At 44.1% G+C, this 21994-nt stretch overlaps 1 protein-coding gene and 1 long non-coding RNA gene across 2 annotated transcripts in view; one reads left to right on the forward strand and one right to left on the reverse strand.

The window, feature by feature from the left end:
* The window catches only part of SLC14A1 (solute carrier family 14 member 1 (Kidd blood group)), a 57836-nt gene extending 38843 nt beyond the window's left edge, over positions 1–18993 (reverse strand). Inside the window, exon 1 of the mRNA XM_005586817.5 lies at positions 18839–18993. The gene's annotated coding sequence lies outside the window, so the exon portion shown is untranslated. The remainder of the gene's footprint in view (positions 1–18838) is intronic.
* The window catches only part of LOC123570074 (uncharacterized), a 97821-nt gene that overhangs the window by 28953 nt on the left and 46874 nt on the right, over positions 1–21994 (forward strand). The window lies entirely within an intron of this gene.

Genomic DNA, 21994 nt, shown 5'->3' on the forward strand with positions numbered 1-21994 from the left:
GGGGCTTCTCTGAAAACAAGGGTGTTGGAACAAGTTCTCTGAGGCTTTGCCGCCACTACCCTCTCCAGCTAGGGGGGAGGGGGTGTTCCTTACAGAACTGCTAACAAAGAAGACAGTTTTCCTGCCAAGCAAGCTGATGCTGGAGACTTACTGGAAGAGAGATGATGACGTTGGAAAATGATATGTGGGAATTATGAAGCCCAAAGGAAAGATGAGGTCTTCCTGATCATTGACCGGGTTTGTAGAGTGTCAAAAACCAGACGAACAGATATAGCTCTGAAGTAATTGGAGATCAGGAGGGATTGAAGTTCTGTGGACAGAACAGTATGAGGATGAAAGCAGCATTTAGGGAGCTTATCTGGGAGCAGTCCATGGGGTGGCCTGAGGGCCAGTGCCAGGGAGCCTCACTGTGAGCTCTCCTGAAGCAGGACAGTACTGAGAGGAAAGGGCTGAAAATATGAGATCATTCTGGAGGAAAAAGAAATACCTTAGGCATGGGGGTGATGGAAGGGTGAATCAAAAATGGCATCAAGTGTTGGCAGGGAAGTGGAGTTGCCAAATCTTACCCACACTGCTAGTAGAAATGTACATTGATACGGTCACTTTGAAACTGCTGGCACTGGCTAGGCGTGGTGGCTCATCCCTGTAATCCCAGCACTTTGGGAGGCTGAGGCAGGCGGATCACCTGAGGTCAGGTGTTTGAGACCAGCCCAGCCAACATGGTGAAACTCCGTCTCTACTAAAAATAAAAAAAAGTAGCCGGGTGTGGTGGTGGGTGCCTGTAATCCCAGCTACCTGGGAAGCGGAGGCGGGACAGTCACTTGAACCAGGGAGGTGGAGGTTGCAGTAAGCCAATATCACGCCACTGAACTCCAGCCTGGGTGACAGAGTGAGACTCCATCTCAAAAAAAGAAACAAACAAAAAATGCTGCTGGCAGCATCTATGAGAGCAGATACGCATACCCCATGGCCCTGCAGTTCCTTCTTGGGACTATACACAAAAGAAATGCGTATGTATAGTCACAAGAAAAGACATGCACCATCAAGTTCAATACAGCAGGACTTCTCATAATCCCCAAAGGGAAACAATCTGATTGCCATCAGCAGTAGATTGGGTAAGTAATACTGTACTTGCACAGCAAGCGAATGGGTTGTTTACACCTCCATGCAATGGTATGAGTGAATCTCAAATGTTGACCAAAAGAAGCCAGACATGGAAGAGAACAGACTGTATAATTTCATTTATACAAAGTTCAAAAACAGACAGAAGTCAGGCCATTGGTCACCCCGTAAGAGGGCCCTGGGGGACTTCTGGGATGCTGATACTGTTCTGCTGCTTGATCTGGTGCTTGTTACCTGGGTGTGTCCATTCATGAAGGTTCATCAAGCTGTTCACTTGTGATGTGTGCACTTTAAATCTATCACGCTTTAATAACAATGTTAAAATGAAATTAGGAAGTGGAGCAAAGGGACCTGGGAGTCCATTCTGTGACAAAGTCTGAGATGTCTGGGCAGGCAGGTGGACATGGCCAGGATGCAGTTGGAGATGTGGGACTCTGGTCTGGGCAAGAATCCAGGGCTGGAGACACTGAATTTGGGGATCATTTACACAGAAGTGACAGGGAAGGTGAGAGCACGGGCATAGGGGAGCAGTTAGAACCAGCTAGAAGCAGTTGGAGCCAGCTAGAAGCAACTAGATCCAGTTAGCTGTTAAAGGCAGGAGGATGAGGAGTGCGCAGAGCCGTTCATCAGGGGCATGTTCAGCATTTTCCCCCCGTAGGTCCCTGCGCTTGGTTCTGCCAGCTGTGATTTCTGTCCTTTAGGACTTACGTTTTAATGGGGTGGGGCAGATGCTTCGTCATCGTTTCATGTGGCATCATCTTTTACAAGCTGAGGAAACAGAGGGTTGGCGAGGTGAGCTGTCCAGGGCTGGTGAGGACCGGAGTGATGGAACCTGTTCAGCTTCCCGCACACTTCACGGTATGCGGTGCCTCTGACCCTGCAGCTCTCAACAGCAGAGGGCGGACCCTGGGCAGGTCAGCTGGCCTCACAGAAGGGCCCTGAAGCTCAGCCGAGGGGGTGGTGAGCAACATGCTGCTCTGCACTACTGCCTGGAGTACAGGACCTCTCGGGATAAAGGAGGAATGTGTTGGAATCCACGTGCACACACAGCAGTGACACAGGCTTGTTTTCCCACTGCCTTGTGTGAGCGGCTGGGCTTGTGCTTTTCCTGTAAGCACATCAGGCCAGGAGGTCAGGGTGCCATTCCAAACTCCTGTGTACTGCCAGGAGCCAGGGTGATGTGTCAATAGCAGAGCCAGCACGTTTTCTCTCATAGAAAATCCCAGGGCTGTGGGGACTACCAAACACACCCACATGAAACATCAAGACATCTGCAGAAGAAATGCAGAAGAAAAACTACACTCAAGATCTCACATACGCGCGCAAAGTCTTCTCAACCATCACACATGGAGGGGTGAAGTAGCAGGTTGGGGCCAGTGAGAGATGCCCTTCATCAAGCTCCTCTACCTGTTTTCAGGACCCTCCCTATGTAATGGGGCATTACTTCGCCCCTCCATCCTTAACTCTCATTACTCCTCAATGGGATGTTGCATGAGGGTGTCAGTTCCTTCACAGGGGAAGTGCCCCAGGACAAATTGTCCTTATTCCCATCCCAGGCCTTTGCCTGTGCTGTTCTTTCTAGGAAGATGCACTGGGAGCCAAATGGATTGAGATCCTGGTTTGGGGGCTTCTGAGTATCATAATATGTAGATTTGGGACAAGTCCTGTTATGTCTCTCTTTTCTTTAAAAGGGGGACGACCCTCTCAGTGGTATCAGTGAGATGGTATACGTGAAGTTCTTAGTAGAGAGACCAGTATAGAGTTGGCAGGCAGGCAATCACAGTTGTTCTCCACCCCACTTCCCTTATCCCTTGCTTGGAATGTCCTCATAGTTGAAGTCATCTTGTTCTCCAGACATCTCTGGTTGTTTTGAAACTGACCCAGCTGTCACACAGATGTTATTTTTAAATTTTTATTTTTTGGATAAACAGAAATGGACGCTTGTCTGAAAAATTGAAACTTACATTTGTTTTATCTGAGTTCCTCTTTTAGGAAATGACCTTCAGGTCTCTCAAAAAAGTATAAAAAACTGAAACTCTGGAACAGATTGCTGCATCCAGACAATGAGATGTCAAATCCCTTGTTTATCATAATTGCTTCCTCGCCGCTCCCTAGTTCCTGTTTTCTTACACATTGTTAAATTTCTTTTCTGCTATGTAAATCCCTACTTTTAGTCAGTGTGGGAGATGGATTTGAGATGGAGCTCCCATCGCCTTGGCTGCAGCACCTGATTAAAACCTTCTTCCTTGGCAACATCATCTCAGTCATTAGCTTTCTGTGGGGTGAGCAGTAGGACCTAGACTGAACCCCTGGTGTTTCAGTAACAGCTTCACTCACTTAGATAATGTACCTGCTGCTCCTGCACCTGGCTCAGCTCCAAAGCTCAGGTGACTTGAGGGCTTGAGTGTTTCTTTGGAATGGAACACAGTATCTCCAGACCCTTAGAGTGACTTCCTCAGTGGCATTTTGGCTTCTGTAACTTCTAAAATGTCTTCAAAAAGCTAGTAACTGCTTGCATATTTGAAATTTGATAACTTTTAACAGTAAGTTTAAACATTTAAAATGCATTTTTATGTACAATTGTTGAGAATCTTGTGGATGGTGGTAATATTCTGTTTCTTGACCTGCATGCTGGTTACATTGGTGTGTTCATTTATGGGAAATTCATTAAGTGGTACATTTATGATTTGCTCACTTCTCTGGATAGATGTTATACTTTAAGAAAAACATAAAAAAACAAAAAACTTGTCACAGGCTTTCTGAGCCCAGAGCACATCCTGCCCTGCTGCTCGACCTCATAGTATGTGTGCGATCCTGTAGTGGAGTGACTGGTGGCTTACCCTGGGGGCAGCAGGTCAGAGTTCTCACATCAGTCTAGAGGGGTCAGTGGAGAGGTCAATCAAAAGGCCACCTATGGTGAGAAGGGAGACCCCACCAGTGTCTTAAAAGCCAGATCAGAAATATTAGAGATGAAGTGTACATAAGTGTTGAGGAAGAAAACTTAACTTTGCCTTGAGGATCAGAGAAGTCCCTACAAAAGATGCTGGTGACATTTGAACTGGGTATTAAGGACTGAAAAGTGTGTTTCTGGTGGAAAACGGAAGAAAGGGATGACAAGAATAGCATGAACAAAGACAATAAAATTAAGATGCATTGGGTCTGAGGCTCAGAGAGTAATTTAATGTGGAAGAGCTTAGTGAGTAAGTGTGAGTGAGATTGAGTGTGTGTGTATGGGGAGAAGTGAGTCTAAAGAGATAAGCAACAGCTGTGGCATGAAATACCTTGTCTGTCAAGCTCAGGAGTTTGGGCTTTATCCTTCGGACAGGTAGAACCTCTAAGGGATGCTAAGTAGGAAAATCTGTCACCTCTACCACCACCAATACCACTACCAGTGCCACCACCAGCTTCACCACCACAAATGCCACCACCAACTCCATCATCACCAACAATTCCACCACCAGCTCCACCTCCAGCATCATCACCAGAGTACCTATTACAATAATTGTCTTCACAGAATAAATTTTCATAATGCTAATTACAGCACAATTAATTAGGGAACACGTTTGTTTATTTATTTATTGAGACACAGTCTCACTCTCTTGCCCAGGCTGGAGTGAAGTGTTGCGATCTCGGCTCACTGCAACCCCTACCTTCCAGGTTCAAGTCATTCTTGTGCCTCAGCCTCCCGAGTAGCTGGGATTACAGGCGCCCGCTACCATACCTGGCTACTTTTTTTTTTTTTTTCTGAGACGGAGTCTAGCTCTGTCACCCAGGCTGGAGTGCAGTGGTGCAATCTCCACTCACTGCAAGCTCCGCCTGCCGGGTTCATGCCATTCTCCTGCCTCAGCCCCCTGAGTAGCTGGGACTACAGGCGCCCGCCACCACGCCCAGCTAATTTTTTGTATTTTTAGTAGAGACGGGGTTTACCATGTTGGCCAGGCTGGTCTCAAACTCCTGACCTCAGGTGATCACCTGCCTTGGCCTCCCAAAGTGCTGGGATTACAGGCATGAGCCATCATGCCTGGCCAGGGAACAAAATTTTAACTATACATCTTTAAAAATTGATGAGCATAACGTAAAGAAAGAAAGCCGAGTGAGTGGAGTGTAAAGCATGAGAATGGAGCTGATCTGTTGGAGGGAGACCTCTCTTTTGTAACCTGCGCTCTTCTGCTCACCATTAGTGCTGCCAGCAAAATTACAAGGTTAAGACCAAAAATTATGGAGGAAATGGAAGGATTCTGAGTATATGGATGAAAGACAGCCATGACTGAACTTAGACTTGTTAATAATTTGTTAATGATAAAATTTAAAATTTATTTTAAATTACAAAATTACAACATCATTTTTGTAATTCAAGGTTTCTGATTTTCTAGAAATGCAAATAATTGCCTCATGGTAAAGTAACAGGAACTGATCAAAGAGCTTCACCTCTGTTATCTCATTTTTAAAAAAATTCTAATTTATTTCAGGTTCAGGGATACATGTACAGGTTACACAGGTAAATTGTGTGTCACAGGGGTTTGGTGTACAGATTATCTTGTCACCCAGGTAATAAGCATAGTACTTGGTAGGTAGTTTTTTGATCTTCTCTCTTCTCCCACTCTCCACCTTCAAGAAGGCCCCATTGTCTGTTCCCTTCTTTATGTCTATGTGTACTCAATGGTTAGCTCCCACTTATAAGTGAGAACATGCAGCATTTGGTTTTCTGTTCCTGTGTTGGTTTGCTTAAGATAATGGCCTCTAGTGGCCGGGCACGGTGGCTCACACCTGTAATCCCAGCACTCTGGGAGGCCGAGGCCACCCGAGGTTGGGAGTTCGAGACCAGCCTGACCAACATGGAGAAAACCCTGTCTCTACTAAAAATACAAAAATTAGCCAGGCGTGGTAGCACATGCCTGTAATCCCAGCTACTAGGGAGGCTGAGGCAGTAGAATTGCTTGAACCTGGGAGGTGGAGGTTGCCGTGAGCCAAGACTGTGCCATTGCACTCCAGCCTAGGCAAAAAGAGTGAAACTCCATCTCAAAATAAAAAAAGAGAAAGATAAAGGCCTCTAACTTCATACATGTTGCTGCAAAGGATATGATCTTATTTCTTTTTATGACTGCATAGTATTCCATTGTATATATGTATCACATTATCTTTATCCAGTCAACTATTGATGGGCATTTAGATTGATTCCATGTGTTTGCTATTGTGTATAGTACAGTGATGAACGTATTTGTGCACATGTCTTTTTGGTAGAATAATTTATATTCTTTTGGGTATATAATAATGGAATTTCTGGGTCCAATGGTAATTCTTTTTTAAGTTTTTTGAGAAATTGCCTTGTTGCTTTCCACAGTGGCTGAGCTAATTTATATTCCCATCAGCAGTGTATAGGTGTTCCCTTTTTCCTGCAACCCTGCCTGCCTCTGTTACTTTTTGACTTAATAATAGCCATTGTGACTGGTGGGAGATAGCATTTTCTTGTAGTTTTGATGTGCATTTCTCTAATGATTAGTGATGTTGCACATTTTTTCATACGCTTGTTGGTCATGTGTAGGTCGTCTTTTGAAAATTGTCTCTTCATGTCCTTTGCCCACTTTTTATTAGAGTTGTTTTTTGCTTGTTAATTTAAGTTTCTTATGTATTCTGGATATTAGACCTTTGTCTGATGTATAGTTTGCAAATATTTTCTCCCATTCTGTGGGTTGTCTGTTTATTCTTTTGGTCATTTCTTTTGCTGTGCAGAAGATCTTTAGTTTAATTAGGTCCTACTTGTCAACTTTTGTTTTTGTTGCAATTGCTTTTGACAACTTTTTCATAAAACCTTTGCTAGGGCCTACTTCCAGAAGGGTATTTCCTAGGTTATCTTCTAGGGTTTTTATAGTTTTAGGTTTTACGTTTAAGTCTTTGATCCATCTTGAATTGATTTTTGTACACGGTAAAGGAAGGGACCCAGTTTCAATCTTCTGCATGTAGCTAGTTATCCTAGTACCATTTATTTAATAGGGAGTCCTTTCTCCATTTCGTGTTTTTGTCAACTTTTGGCTTTTGTCAAAGACCAGATGGTGTATGTGTGAAGCATTATTTCTGAGCTCTCTATTCTGTTCCACCAATCTATGTATCTGTTTTTGTACCAGTACCATGCCGTTTTGGTTACTGTAGCCTTGTAACCAAAGGCTAGTTGGTCAAAGTATTTGAAGTGGGATAATGCGATGTCTCCAGCTTTGTTCTTTTTGCTTAGGATTGTCTTGGCTATTTGGGCTCTTTTTTGTTCCTTACGAATTTTAGAATAGTTTCTTTTTTTTCTAATTCTATGAAGAATGTCATTGGTAGTTTGATAGGGATAACATTCATATGGTTTGGATCTGTGTCCCCATCTAAACATTTTACATGTTAAAATGTAATCCCCAATGTTGGCGGTGGGGCCTTGTGGGAGATGATTGCATCATAGGAGCAGTTTCTTATGATTTAACACCATCCCCTCCTGGTGCTATCATCATGAGAATGAGTTCTCATGAGATCTGGTTGTTTATGTGGCACCTCCCCTTCTCTCTCTCGGTCCTGCTACTACCATGTAAGACACCTGCTCCCATTTGCCTTCTGCCATGAGTAAAAGCTCCCCGAGGCCTCCTCAGAAGGAGATGCCACCATGCTTCCTTTACAGCCTGTAGGATCATGAGCCAATTAATCTTCTTTTCTTATAAATTAACCAGTCTCAAGTATTTCTTTATTGCAATGTGAAAATAAACTAATCCAGAAAATTGATACCAAGGACTGGGGCATTGCTATAAAGATATCTCAAAATGTGGAAGTGACTTTGGAACTGGGTAATGGGCAGAGGTTGGAAGAGTGTGTAGGGCTCAAAAGAAGACAGGAAGGCAAGGGAAAATTTGAAATTTTCTAGAGACTTGTTAAATTGTTGTGACTGAAATGCTAAGAGTGATATGGACAATGAACTCCAGGCTGCGGAGGTCTCAGATGGAAATGAGGAACTTATTGGCAACTGGAGTAAAGGTCACTTTTGCTATGCTTTAGCAAACAGCCTGGGTGCATTTTGATCCTTCTCTAGGGATCTATGAAATTTGAACTTGAGAGTGATGATGAGTTATCTGGGGGAAGATATTTCCAAGTAGTAAAGCATTCAAGAAGTAGCCTGGCTTCTTCTAAAAACCCTATGCTCAATGTGTGAGCAAATAAACGACCTGAAACTGAAACTTATATTTAGAAGGGAAGCTGAGTGTAAAAGTTCAGAAAATTTTCAGCCTGGCCATGTGGTAGGAAAGAAAAACCCATTTTGATGGGGAAGAATTCAAACAGCCTGCGGAAGTTTGCATAAGTAAAATGGAACCAAATGATAACAGCCAAGACGATGGGGGAAAAGGCCTCAAAGGCATTTCAGAGAATTTTGCAGCAGACTCTCCCATCACAGGCCCAGAAGCCTAGGAGGAAAGAATGGTTTCATGGGCCAGTCCCAGGGCCCTGCTGCCCTGCACAGTCTTGGGACACTGGACCCTGTATCCCAGCTACTCCAACTGTGTCTAAAAAGGACCCAGGTGCACCTTGGGCCACTGCTTCAGAGGGTGCAAGCCAGAAGCCTTGGTGACTTCCATGTGGTGTTAAGCCTGCAGGTGCACAGAGAGCAAGAACTGAGGCTTGAGAGCCTCCACCTAGATTTCAGAAGATGTATGGAAAAGCCTGTTGCAGGGGCAGAGACCTCATGGAGAACCTATGCTAGGGCAGTGTGGAATGGAAATGTGGGGCCGGACCCCCCTCAACATAGACCCTCCTGGGGCACTGCCTAGTCAAGCTGTGAGAAGAGAGTCCTCCAGATCCCAGAATGGTAGACCCACCAAAGGCTTGCACTGTGTACCTGGAAAAGCTGCAAACACTCAACAACAGCCCTTATGAGCAGTCTTGCAGGCTGAACCCTGCAAATCCACAGGGATAAACCTGCCTCGTGAGCCCACAGGGATGAATCTTCCCATGACTGCCCTGCTGGGTTTTAGAATTGCATGAGGCCTATTCCCTCTTTCTTTTGACTGATCTCCCTCTTTTGGAATGGGAGTATTTACCCAATGCCTATAATATCCATTATATCTTGGAAGTAACTAATTTGTTTTTCATTTCCAGGCTAATAGGCAGAAGGGACTAGCCTTGTCTCAGATGAGACTTTGGACTTTGGACTTTTGAGTTAATGCTGGAATGACTTAAGACTTTGCAGGAATGTTGGGAAGGCATGATGGGATTTTGCAATGTGAGAAAGATATGAGGTTTGGGAGGGGCCAGGGATGGAATGATATGATTTGGATCTGCATCCCTGTCCAAATCTCATGATTCAACATGTAATCCCCGGTGTTGGAGGTGGGGCCTGGTGGAAGGTGATTGGATCATGAAGGTGGTTTCTCATGGTTTAATACCATCCTCCTTGGAGCTGTCATCACAATAGTGAGTTCTCATGAGATCTGATTGTTTAAAAGTGCATGGCACCTCCCCGCTCTCTCTCTCTCGGTCCTTATTCTGCCATGTAAGATGTCTGCTCCTGCTTTGCCTTCTGCCATGAGTAAAATCTCCTTGATACCTACCCAGAAGCTGATGCTGCCATGCCTCCTGTATAGCCTGCAGAACTGTGAGCCAGTTAAACCCTTTTATCTTTAGAAATTACCCAGTCTTAGGTATTTCTTTATAGCAAATGTGAGAATAGATAAATACAAGCACTGAGTCTATACATTGCTTTGAACAGTATGGTAATTCTAACAATATTGATTCTTCCTATCCATGAGCACGGAAAATTTTTCCATTTGTTTGTGTCATCTCTGCTTTCTTTGAGGAGTGTTTTTGATTCTCACTGTAGGATCTTTCACCTCCTTTGTTAACTGTATTCCTAGATATTTTATTCTTTTTGTGGTTATTGTAAATGGGATTGCATTCTTGATTTGGCTTTCAGCTTGGACATTGTTGGTGTATAGAAATGCTACTTTTGTACATAAATTTTGTATCCTGAAACTTTGCTGAAGTTTTTTTTTTTTTTTAATCAAATCTAGGAGCTTTTGGGCGGCAACCATGGAGTTTTCTAGGTATAAAATCATACCATCTGCAAACAGAGATAGTTTGAATTCTTCTCTTTTTCTATTAACGCCTTTTCTTTTTCTTGCCTATTTGCTCTGGCTAGGACTTCCAGTACTATGTTGAATAGGAGTAGTGAGAAGCATCCCTGTCTTGCTCTGTTTCTCAACGGGAATTATTCCAGCTTTTGCTTATTTAGTATGATGTTGGCTGTGGGTTTGTCATAGATGGCTCTTATTATTTTGAGGTAAGTTTCTTAATGCTTAGTTTGTTGAGGATTTTAAACATGAAGAGATAATGGATTTTATTGAAAGACTTCTGCGTCTATTGCGATGATCATTTTGTTTTTAGTTCTGTTTATGTGATGAATCACATTTATTGATTTGCATATATTGAACCAACTTTGCATCTCAGGGATAAAGCCTACTTGATCATGGTGGATTAGCCTTTTGATGTGCTGGTGGATTCAGTTTGCTAGTATTTTGTTGCGTATTTTTGCATTTATGTTCATCAAAGATATTGGCTGGAAGTTTCCTCTTTTTATTGTGTCTCTGCCAGGTTTTGCTATCAGGAAGATGCTGGCCTCATTGAATGAGTTGTGGAGGAGTCCCTCCTCCTTATTTTTGTGGAATAGTTTCAGTAGGAATGGTACCACCTCTTTTTTACGTACATCTGGTAGAATTCAGCAGTGAATCCTTCTGTTCCTGGGCTTTTTCTGGTTGGCAGGCTTCTTATTACTGATTCAATTTCAGAACTTGCTATTGTTCTCTTCAGAGATTCAGTTTCTTCTTGGTTCAATCTCGGGAGGTTGTATGTTTCCAGGGATTTATCCATTTCTTTTATGTTTTATAGTTTGTGTGCATAGAAATGTTTATAACCCTCCATTGCTGGAGGGTTTTATTTTTGCATTTCTGTGGGGTCAATGGTAATCTCCCTTTGTTATTTCTTATTGTGTTTATTTGGATCTTCTCTCTTTTTTTTAATTCATCTAGCTAACAGGCTATTAATCTTATTTATTCTTTCAAATAACTAACTCCTGGATTTGTTGACCTTTTGTATGGTTTTTCACATCTCAGTTTACTTCAGTTCAGCTCTAATTTTAGTTATTTCTTGTCTTCTGTAAATTTGGGGTTGGTTTGCTCTTGTTTCTCTAGTTCTTCTAGATGTGAATTAGGTTGTTAATTTGAGATCTAACTTTTTGATGTAGGATAATGCTAGAAAATTTCCTCTTAACACTGTTTTAGGTGTGTCCCAGAAATTCTGGTATGTTGTATCTTTGTTCTTGTTAATTTCAAATAATTTCTTGATTTCTGCCTCAATTTTATTGTGTACTCTAGTCATTTAGGAGCAGGTTGTTTAATTTTCATGTAATTGTATGGTTTTGAGCAATTTCCTTAGTAGGTTTATTTTATTTATTTATTTTTTATTTTTTTTTGAAATGGAGTCTTGCTCTCTCACCCAGGCTGGAATGCAGTGGCACGATCTCAGCTCACTGCAACCTCTGCCTCCTGGGTTCAAGTGATTCTCCTGCTTCAGCCTCCTGAGTAGCTGGGACTACAGGCATGTGCCACCATACACAGCTAATTTTTGTATTTGTAGTAGAGACAGGGTTTCACCATGTTGGCCAGGCTGGTATTGAACTCCTGACCTCCGGTGATCCACCTGCCTCAGCCTTCCAAAGTGCTGGCATTACAGGTGTAAGCCACTGCACCCGGCCCCTTACTATTGACTTTTATTTTATTGCTCTGTGATCTCAGGATGTGTTTGGTATGATTTTGGATTTTTTTGAATTTGATGAGGATTGTTTCATGGTTGGTTGTGTGATTGATTTTAGAGTATGTGCCATGTGCAGATGAGAAGAATGCATATTCTGTTATTTTGGGGTGGAGAGTTCTGTAGATGTCTGTTAGGCCCATTTGGTCAAGTATCGAGATTGGGTCCTGAATGTCTTTGTTCATTTTCTGCCTTGATGATATGTCTAATACTTTCAGTGGGATGTTGAAGTCTCCCACTATTATTGTGTAGCTATTTAAGTCTCTTCCTAGGTCTCTAAAAACTTGCTTTATGAATCTAGGTGGTTCTGTTGGGTTCATGTCTATTTAGGATAGTTAGGTCTTCTTGTTGAATTAAACCCCTTTACTATCATGTAATGTTTTTTGTCTTTTTAAAATTGGTTTTGATTTTAAGACTATTTTATCTGAAATTAGAATAGCAACCTCTGCTTTTTTCTATTTTCTGTTTGCTTGGTAGATTTTTATCTATCCCTTTACTTTGAACCTATGAATGCCATTGCATGTGAGATGGGTCTCTTGAAGACAGCATATATTTGGGTCTTACTTCTTTATCCAGCTTGCCACTCTATGCCTTTAAATTGGGACATTTAGCCTATTTACATTCAAGATTAATATTGATGTATGTGGATTTGATCCTGGCATTCTGTTATTAGCTGGTTATTATGCAGACTTGATTGTGTGGTTGCTTTATGGTGTCAATGGTCTAAGTACCTAAGTGTGTTTTTGCAGTTGCCAGTAATGGCCTTTCCACATTCAGCATTCCCTTAAGGATCTCTTGTGAGGCAGGTCTGGTGTTAATGAATTCCAAGAGCATTTGCCTGTCTAAAAGGATATTATTTTTCCTTTGCTTATAAAGTTTAGTTCGACTGCATGTAAAATTCTTGATTGGAATTTATTTTCTTTAAGAATGCTGAATACAGGCTCCCCAGTTGCTTCTGGCTTGTAGAGCTTCTGCTGAAAGAGCCACTGTTAGCCTAGTGGGATTCCCTTTGTAGGTGACCTGCCCCTTCTTTCTAGCTGCCTTTAACATTTTGTTTTTTATTTTGACCTTGAAGAATCTGATGACTATTGTATCTTAGGGATGGTCATCTTGTATAGTATCTTGCAAGGGTTCTCTGCATTTCCTGAATTTGAATGTTGGCCTCTCTACTGAGGTTGGGGAAATATTCATGGATGATATCCTCAAATGTTTTCCAAGTTGCTTGTGCTCTGTGCTCGCTCTCACTCTCTCGCTGTCTCTCTCTCTCTTTCAGGGATGCCAGGGAGTTGTATATTTGGTCTCTTTACATAATCCCATATTTCTTGGAGGTTTTATTTATTCTCTTTATTGTTTTTTATTTTTGTCCATTTTGTAGAACTGGTCTTCAAGCTCTGAGATTCTTTCCTTAGCTTGGTTGATTCTGTTGTTAATATTTGTGATTATATTATGAAATTCTTGAAGTGAGTTTTTCATGTCTATCAGATCAGTTTGGTTCCTCCTCAAAATGCCATTTCATATGTTAACTCCTGTATTGTTTTATTATATTCCTTAGATTCTTTGGATTGGGTTTCAACTTTCTCCTGGATGTCAGTGACCTCTGTTCCTATCCATAATCTGAATTCTTTTTCTGTTATTTCAGCCATTTCAGCCCAGTTAGGCCCCATTGCTGGGGAACTTGTGTGGTCATTTGGAGGTAAGAAGACATTCTGGCATTTTGAGTTGCCAGAGTTCTTGTGCTGATTCCTTCTTATCTGTGTGGGCTGATGTCCCTTCAACCTCTGAAGTTGCTGTCTGTTCAGTCTGTTTTTGTTTTTTTGTTTTTGTCTCTCTCTCTTTTTTTTTTTTTTTTGCTTTTCTCTTCTTTTATGAAACCCTTGGGGGTTTCGTTGTGGTATAAGGTGGGTTCAGTTGACTGGGTTCATTTCTGGAAGATTTTAGGGGCACGGCTCAGCTCAGCACTCCTGGTGGACTCTAACTCTGGGGAGCTGGTACCAGGACCCCAGCTTTGTTATCTGGCCCCATGAGATTGGGAACCTGCTGCATCAGAGGGGTCAAGGTGTTCCCGGTCCACTGGCCACAACCCTCTGATGGGTGGTGCCAGACAAAGTGCTTCTTTGGGGCGGTGGCAGCAGGATCTGTGCTCACTCATGTGTTCTAGCACCTGTGGCAGCATGGCAGGGTGCTTATGGGGTACCAGCAGAAGTAGAGCTGCTGCATTCCTGTGTGCCCTTGTACCTGTGGCAGGGTGCAGGTGGGAGCAGGGTTACCAGTGTCTATGCTTACACTTGCACCATTGGTCGCAGGGGAGGGTGCTGGCAGTCACAGGGCTGCTGACCTTCGTGGGCACATTCACCTGTTACCTCACTTAACCATTAAAAGAACTACAATTACAATAACAGGCTAATAAATTAGTTCCTTGTTAGGATGCGAAATTTGGGCTCAGAGGCAGTAAATAAATTTCCAGGCCCCATAATCAGTGCGTTTCTTAGCAGCTGTGCACTCTCCTGAGATCCAATGTCCCTTTGAAAATCAGTGAGGCAGGAGACAGGCCTAAGCCTGGAAAATTAGATGCCTAGAATAGAATGCAAAAGCCTGGAATGCCAAAGGAGGGCAACGAGCAAATGGAACCTTCCATGGCTTTTGGAGGGGCTCTGGCGCCCTCTGCTGACACCGTGAAGGTTTCATAAGCCAAGGAGTGAGCAGTGTGCTCAAGTCCGTTGATGATAAGGGAGGATGTGTGAGCATGCAAAAGGGCACAGAAGGTGGGCAGTGCAGATGAAGAAGGGAAGGGACAAAGGTACAGAAAGAGCCATCTTGGTCCTAGGTGCATGTCAGTCTCTGTCCCCTATCTCTTTGCAGATAACTGGGTTCACTGTCTCTTAATTTCAAGGAAAAGCATGCTTTTCAAACTTCGATGTGCACAGGAATCACCAGGGATCCTGGGGTGGGGGGGTGCGGTCTGGGCTCCAGCCCCAGTGTTTCTGAGTATTAGGTCTGAAGGGGCCTTAGGGATCTGCGCTTTTTAACTACACCCGAGTGATTCTGATTGAGGTGGTTCTTGGACCACACTTTCAAAAAGTAAAACAAAACAACAACACACTCATTAATATTTCAGTTTAAGAAAAATGGCAATTCAGAAACAAACTAAAATTGTGGCTTCTACATTCAGTTTCTAAAGAAAACCCCAGAGGAATTCATAGTTTATTGTGTTATTTCTGCTTTGCCCTGGTTAAGTTAAAGATAAAAGCTACAACTCTACAAAACACACACACCCCAACCATCCTGTTAGCCTAACTCTCCAAGATGAAATTAAAACAACCCAATAGTGTTCAAGTCAGTAAGTCTATTCTTGCAAAAGAAAGATTCCAAAACTTGAGGTGTTTGGAAGTATACTCCTAGAGATGTTACTATGTGGACATACACACACACACACACACACACACACAGCCTTCTCTGGTAAAAGAAGGATAAGTGATTCATTAAAAGCACACTGGCATTAAAGTCTTTGAGAAGCCAATGGTATGAAAGATGTTTAACTTTATTTGGCTTAATGTACCTGGATCTCCTTGGATCATATGACTTTTTCTTATTTAAAATTTTTTCTTTTGGATATGTATTTATTAAGATCCTTGACTGATGAGTTACAGAAATGCTACCTTAGAGCAAGAGGAATGAGAACTAAAGATTTTTCTAGATTCTGAAAAACAATCCCATATGCAAAAAAGAATAGTATTTTCAATAAATAGTGCTGGGACAACTGAATATCCACTTGCAGAAGATTGAGGACTCTACTACCATACACAAAAATTAACTCAAAGTGGATCAGAGACCTAAATATAAGAACTAAAGCTATGAAACTTTTAGAAGAAGAGTTTTGTCTCCTCCCTAGCCTTAGCCCTTAGAAAACTCAGACAGTTTTGTCTTTCCATGGAAGCACATCCAGCATCCTTTTATTCTTCTCAGATAACAATCTCAGAACCAGGAGTTCAAATAGTAAGTGAATCAAGCAGCAAGGATATCCTGTGCTCAGTAATGTGTTTGGTCTCCAAAGTATGTTGTGTTCAAGTAATTATAAGATGAGGTCTTTGACCTTAGAGTTTCCCACCTTGCTGAGCAAATAAAACCCTTCACCCAGGTGACAGGTGATACCAGATAACATAAAATTAAATGTTGAGGTATATGGTCAAGATTAAATTTTATGTAAAAACTAGAGTTTTCTTAAAGAATACAGAAGCTACTAAGACATTCATAAGGGATGTAAACTGAGGTTTTTCGGGTGTGAAAGGCACAAACTATATGTCCTTCAAGTTATGCCAAATCATATTTCCATTCTTTTCTCCCAGTGTCAACAGTAAGTGTGGTTCCCACGAGCTCCTCTCTGGGCCATTTGGGCGACTGCTGTGATGGTAAGGAGGGAGGGTGGGCATGGACCACAGAGGCCATGGAGCCAGCCGCAAGTCTGCTGCTGCTCTTGGCAGATGGTAGCCACCTGCCTTGACCCTACACCCCCATCCGCAGTCCCCGTCAGGGCCTTCCTAGGATAAGGCCTTACAATGACTGGATTTGCAAGCTGCCCACTGACCCACGGCCACTCATGCAATCACGTCCTGGGCTTCTACGTGAATTCTACTCAAATTCCTGTGCTGAGGCCCCCTCTCTCTACCTGCCTCCTTCAGTTCTTCAGACAGTCAGGAGAATTGGCCTTAAGTCACTTGCGATGCAGGTAAAAATGCAGATACCCCATCACTTACTGAATCCCATTATCTTGGGGTTCAGGGGAGGTGCTAGAATCTGCATTTTGGTTAAACATTACCTCGCTTAGTACACACCTCCTGGAATCAATTCCAGGTTTACAGGGATGCTGAAGGAGGGATCCATCTGTCAGTCAATATGTATCAAGCATTTGCCGCGTGCCAGGCCTGGAGATGGGGGCCATGAAGATACATAATCTGTCCCCTCAGAGGTTATAACGTGGTGGGGAAGATGGGTTACTCAACAGGTTGTGGTGTGATGTGTTGGGCAGGAAGCCAAGTCATGGTGGTACTCCGTGCTCACACACGCTTGTGATTGGGTGAAATCCAGCTAAACGCTGATTCAAAGAGCCCCCAGGGCGGTATGCAGGGATGGAGAAAAGTCTGGCTGCTCTTTCTGCCTTGCTCCTGTAGGGCATCTCACGAGCTGATTATGAGTAGGGGTCTGTCTCGGTCTTTCCTTTGCTCCAGCTGGAAAATCCACAAGTATTTTGGTTGCTGGGTGCCATCCTGGTTTGTTCCAGTCCCTGCACCATGGAGCCTGGGTGTGCTGGGTCTTCAGGGTGGAAGGTGCACTTCCTTTGCTCCCTGGGATGCTTGTCAAGTGAGTACCTCACAAGTGAGGCTCTGTGTATATTGCGGCTCTGCGTTGCTCTCTCATGCTGTCATGAGTGAGGAAGGAGCTTGAAAGCAGAGAACTAGCCCAGAGGGATCTTTGATGCTGCAGCCATGGGAGAGCAGGCTCCAGTTGCCACCAGGAGCTCAGCGCAGGACCAGCTACGTAATTCATGGGGCCCAGTACAAAATGTAAATATGGGTCCACTTGTTCAAAAGCTATTAAGACTTGTGAGACACTGATGGGAGGACAGATAACAACAGAGAAGGCAATGCCTCTTTTTTGCTGGACATAATTTGGAGGACCTACTGTAGGATAACTGTGTCTGTCACTCACTCACTCATTCACTGTCCCTGGGGAGAGAGGCCCCAGTTAGGGGAATGTACAAAATTCATCCCTGTTCACAAGGAGCTCACAGTCTGTTCATGCTGAGAACCTGCGGCTAAGGCCAAGGAGCCACGGTGGGGCCTGGGAGAACAGGAAGTCAGCCCCTGAAGGCGGCTTGTGGCCCAGCTCCAGCCACAGCCCAGAGTCCCTGTCCTGCCCTCCAGATTGTCACTTTAATCTCGTGTCCTGAGCTTTCCATCTTGCTGTATGCTAGGGTTAGAAACTAGCTAAGCATCAGTGTCTCTCTGGAAGCTTAAAAACAAGAATGACACACAGATGAGCAGAACAGGATTCACAGGTCTTTAGAGGGGCCAAGAGCAAAGCTTACATTTGTCCAGATCCAGAGGTTAAGAACTGCATGGTTGCAGGTCTCCTCTGACCCCAGGGACAGAGACAATCTCCACTTGACAAAATCATGCTGCCTGGGGCTCCTCCCACTTGAGAGCTCTTTAGAGAATCTTCTCCCTGCAGCCCTGCATAGCGCAGCACAGCACCGAGTGCCCCCCACAGCTTCTACTGAGGGGGCCCCCTGAGGAGCTTTGGAAACCACCCAGGCATGGGCCACCCCTAAGATTCTGATAGAGCTGGTCTGGGCTGTTGCCTGGGCACCAGGATTTGTAATGCTCTGCTGTAATTTGTAGTGCCTGACTTGCCCATCTCCCCACCCCATGACACCCTTTGTAACTACTGCTCAGGCCATGCTGTAAGTGACACGTGGCTCCTAGTGACCCAGACTGACCCCTCCAGAAGCAAGTACTGGGGAAAGGATTGAAAGCTACCCCATCCCTGTCCCAGCCCAGCGCTGGCCCCACCGGGCAGTTCACAGAGGGGTGGAGCCTCACCCCACCTCCAAAACTGCTAATTTTTTTTTTTTTTTGCCCTCTTCCTGTTACAGTGCCAGCTGGCCACTAGTACCTGCTCTCTACATGACTCCATGTTCTGCTTTTCTCCACCTCCTTCACCCCTGACCGCAGATGTCTGCCTGCACAGGGCTCCCTGCATGCCTGTCTCAATGGAGCTGCTTTTCTACACCCACTGCCTGCCTACCGGCTTGCCCTCTTGCAACAACTGCTGTCATCACCATTCCCCCCACCTTCCACCTTCTGCCCTCATTCCAGGCCAGCCCTTAACCCCATCCTACCTGCTCATAGGGCACACCTGCTGCTTCTCACTGGGGCCACACCTCTGACCTCTAGCCAGCTCTGCGGGTGCCTGTGCTGCCTGAGAGCAGCATGGTTGGAGGAACTCCGGACAATCCCCTGCTCCTCTTTTCTAGTGCCGAGGCACTCACTCAGCAGGCTTCTAGGGCCAAAGCAAAACCTTGTTTTTGTGCTCAGCGAACTGAGCCGGATGTTACTGGTTAGTGGTTTTTTTTTTTCATCTAGTCTTCTTTGGGGTGCAGGGTGAGCCCCCAACAACAGTGAGAAAGAGACAAACTTCACTTTAGAGGATTCTCTGTGCTGTCTGTGCTCCTCCTGCCTCAGTGCCCAGCGCTTCTCCCTGCATCCCATGGCAGGTCCAAACCCACCTGGGGACTGAGGATGGGGACTGGGGGTTAACGAAGGGCTGAAGAGTGACTCAAATTAGAAACAGCTGGGGGCCAAGAAATAGGCAGCACAGTTGTTTTCCCGCCCCAGCTGCATGTTAGAATCACCCCAGGAGCTTTAAAAAATTACCTGTGCCCAGGCCCATTGCTGGCTTAATTGGCCTGAGGTAGGGCCTGGCATCAGAATCAGAGGATCCTTATCTAGCCGAGAGTAAGAACCTGTGCAATGATCTCTGAACTTGGATCCCGCCACATCTGTATAATCTGAGAGTTTGTTAGAAGCACAGATTTTTGGTTCCACCCAGATCTAGTGAATCCAAATCTTTGAGGTTGAGGCCCAGGGATTTGTGTTTTAATAAGCCTTGCAGATGATTCGTAGATGCACAACCAGTGTGTCTATTCTTAGATTTGCAACCAGTGAATTACAATATGCAATGAAAGGAAAATAAATCAGTGGAGGCAGCATCCTATTTCTAAGTCTATCTCATAAAGTATGGGTTCCTAGACCCACAGCATCAACATCTGTGGAGAATTTGTTAGAAAAGGAAATTCTCAGGCCCTGCCTCAGGTCCACTGACTGACAGTCTTGGAATAGGGCCCACTAACGTGTGTTAAATAAGGTCTCCAGGTGATTCCGATACATACTCGAGTTTGAGAACCAATCTACCATCGATCTACCTGCTCCTCACCTGAGAACATTACATAGTTTAAATGTCTGAATATAACAAAGGCTCTGTAAGGAAAGGATGGTTGCAGAAGACTGTTTGCAAAAGGGGCTTGAAGTTATTGCTCATAAAATGATGGAATGCTGAGGGCTAGATACCATGCACCACTCTGAAAAGTTCTTTTCCTGAACCCTACACATGTGTTTTGGGAGGAGGCTACAGGCAGTAAGTTCTGGAGGCAAGTCAGTTGGCCTAGTTGAGAGCCCGTGTATCTGTTATAAGTACGTTGTTGTGTGCGTGAAACGGTTTTCAAATTCCAGCCAATAGAGTCTACAGAATTTATTCTGTAGAGAGAATAGAAAAGCAGCTCCATTGAGACAGAGGGGTAGGAGGGTGTTTCAGTCAATTACTCAGTTGCTATTTCTCAGGGCTATTATGTGCCATCAATGGGCTAGTTCAATGAAGGAAAAAAAACTTGTGCATGTGTGCGTGTGCATGTATGTGTTCATATATGTGTCACACACTCTGCCCCACTCATTTAAAAAATTTCCCTGACAGTTGAGTTAATCATGTGCCTTGGTCCCCAGCGTATCTTCATGGGCCCATGTAAGGCCCTTATCTGGGATATATAGGTGTGTATATTCTTTTATTTATTTTATTTATTCATTCATTCATTCTGAGATGAAGTTTCACTCTTGTCTGGGCTGGAGTCCAGTGGCATGATCTCTGCTCACCGCAATCTCTGCCTCCCGGGTTCAAGCGATTCTCCTGCCTCAGCCTCTTGAGTAGCTGGGATTAGAGGCACATGCCACCACACCTGGCTAATTTTGTGTTTTTAGTAGAGATGGGTTTTCTCCATGTTGGTCAGGCTGGTCTTGAACTCCTGACCTCAGGTGATCCACCTGCCTTGGCCTCCCAAAGTGCTAGGATTACGGGTGTGAGCCACCCCGCCCAGCCCTGTCCTTTTATTTTTATACCCCACTCCCTTTTCCCTCTCACATTCCTGTATACCTTTTTGTCTTGTTGTTTGTATGTGTGCTTGTAAAGCACGTGTTGGTGTCTTGTGTTCATGCCAAGATTTATAGAGTTTGCTGATTTCTGTGATGTAAATATTCCCACTGTGGCCGGTTTCAAGCTATCAATGTGATGTCACTGAATGGCGTGGGAAGAAATGTGCTCACGTAGTGGGTTCGCAGGAGCTGGTGGAACCGGCTGCAGCTCTCCACTGTTGGTGCTTAATTGAAGTGCTGGACTAGACTGGCTACTTTGGTATTCTGTAGACCTTGTATGTTTTCATAGGTCAAATTCTTCTACCCCATCTATTTCTACTTTGCTTAGTATCGTGGGCCAACTAAGCTTGCTTTATAGCCGAGGATATTGGAATACTTAGAACAGCTGAAGGGCTTTATTAGCGGTCAATAACCAGAACAGCATGCACGTGAAGGGTTTCCTGCTCTTAATAAAACCAGATTATAACACTTTGGTGGAAAATGCATGAAAACTGGTGCTTTAATAGTTGTATGTCATCATTTGGAGGTTCTGGGGCAACTGAGTGAGCTGTGAGCATAAACAGCCTTCTGGTGAAATTCCTGGATGCTTAATCCTCAGAGAGCACTAATTCCATGGTCATTAAAATACAGCCTGAGACCTTCTTGGCCTCAAGGTGTGATTGCAAACTCAGAGGTAGCCTCTGGAGTGTGACTCGCTTTTTCTATGTGGAGGATTTGTTTCTACCCTTAAGTGCTGCATTTTCCTGGAGAAGTCATATGGGCTAGATATGATGTGGAAGAGAAATATGCCACCCAGTGCTCTTGGGCTGCTAAAAGATGGCCAGAATCTTGGGGGCAGACTGAGAAAAGGTAAACATAGAAATTAACTTTTTCTAAATGAATTACATTTGGTAAAATGTAATTCTTTCTTTAAAGCTGTGGTTATAGAGGGTCTGTTCCTGCCTCTCCTCCCCCACATTCCCTCTTATGTCCTCATCTCCATGACATTAAACTGGGAGTGCATGTGTGCTTGGGGGGTGGTGGGAGGCCCCACTGTGGCACTATGAGAGGTTCATTCCCCCTGGAGAAGGGGTGGG

This window comes from Macaca fascicularis, chromosome 18 (genome assembly GCF_037993035.2).
Source record: "Macaca fascicularis isolate 582-1 chromosome 18, T2T-MFA8v1.1".
NCBI lineage: Eukaryota > Metazoa > Chordata > Mammalia > Primates > Cercopithecidae > Macaca > Macaca fascicularis.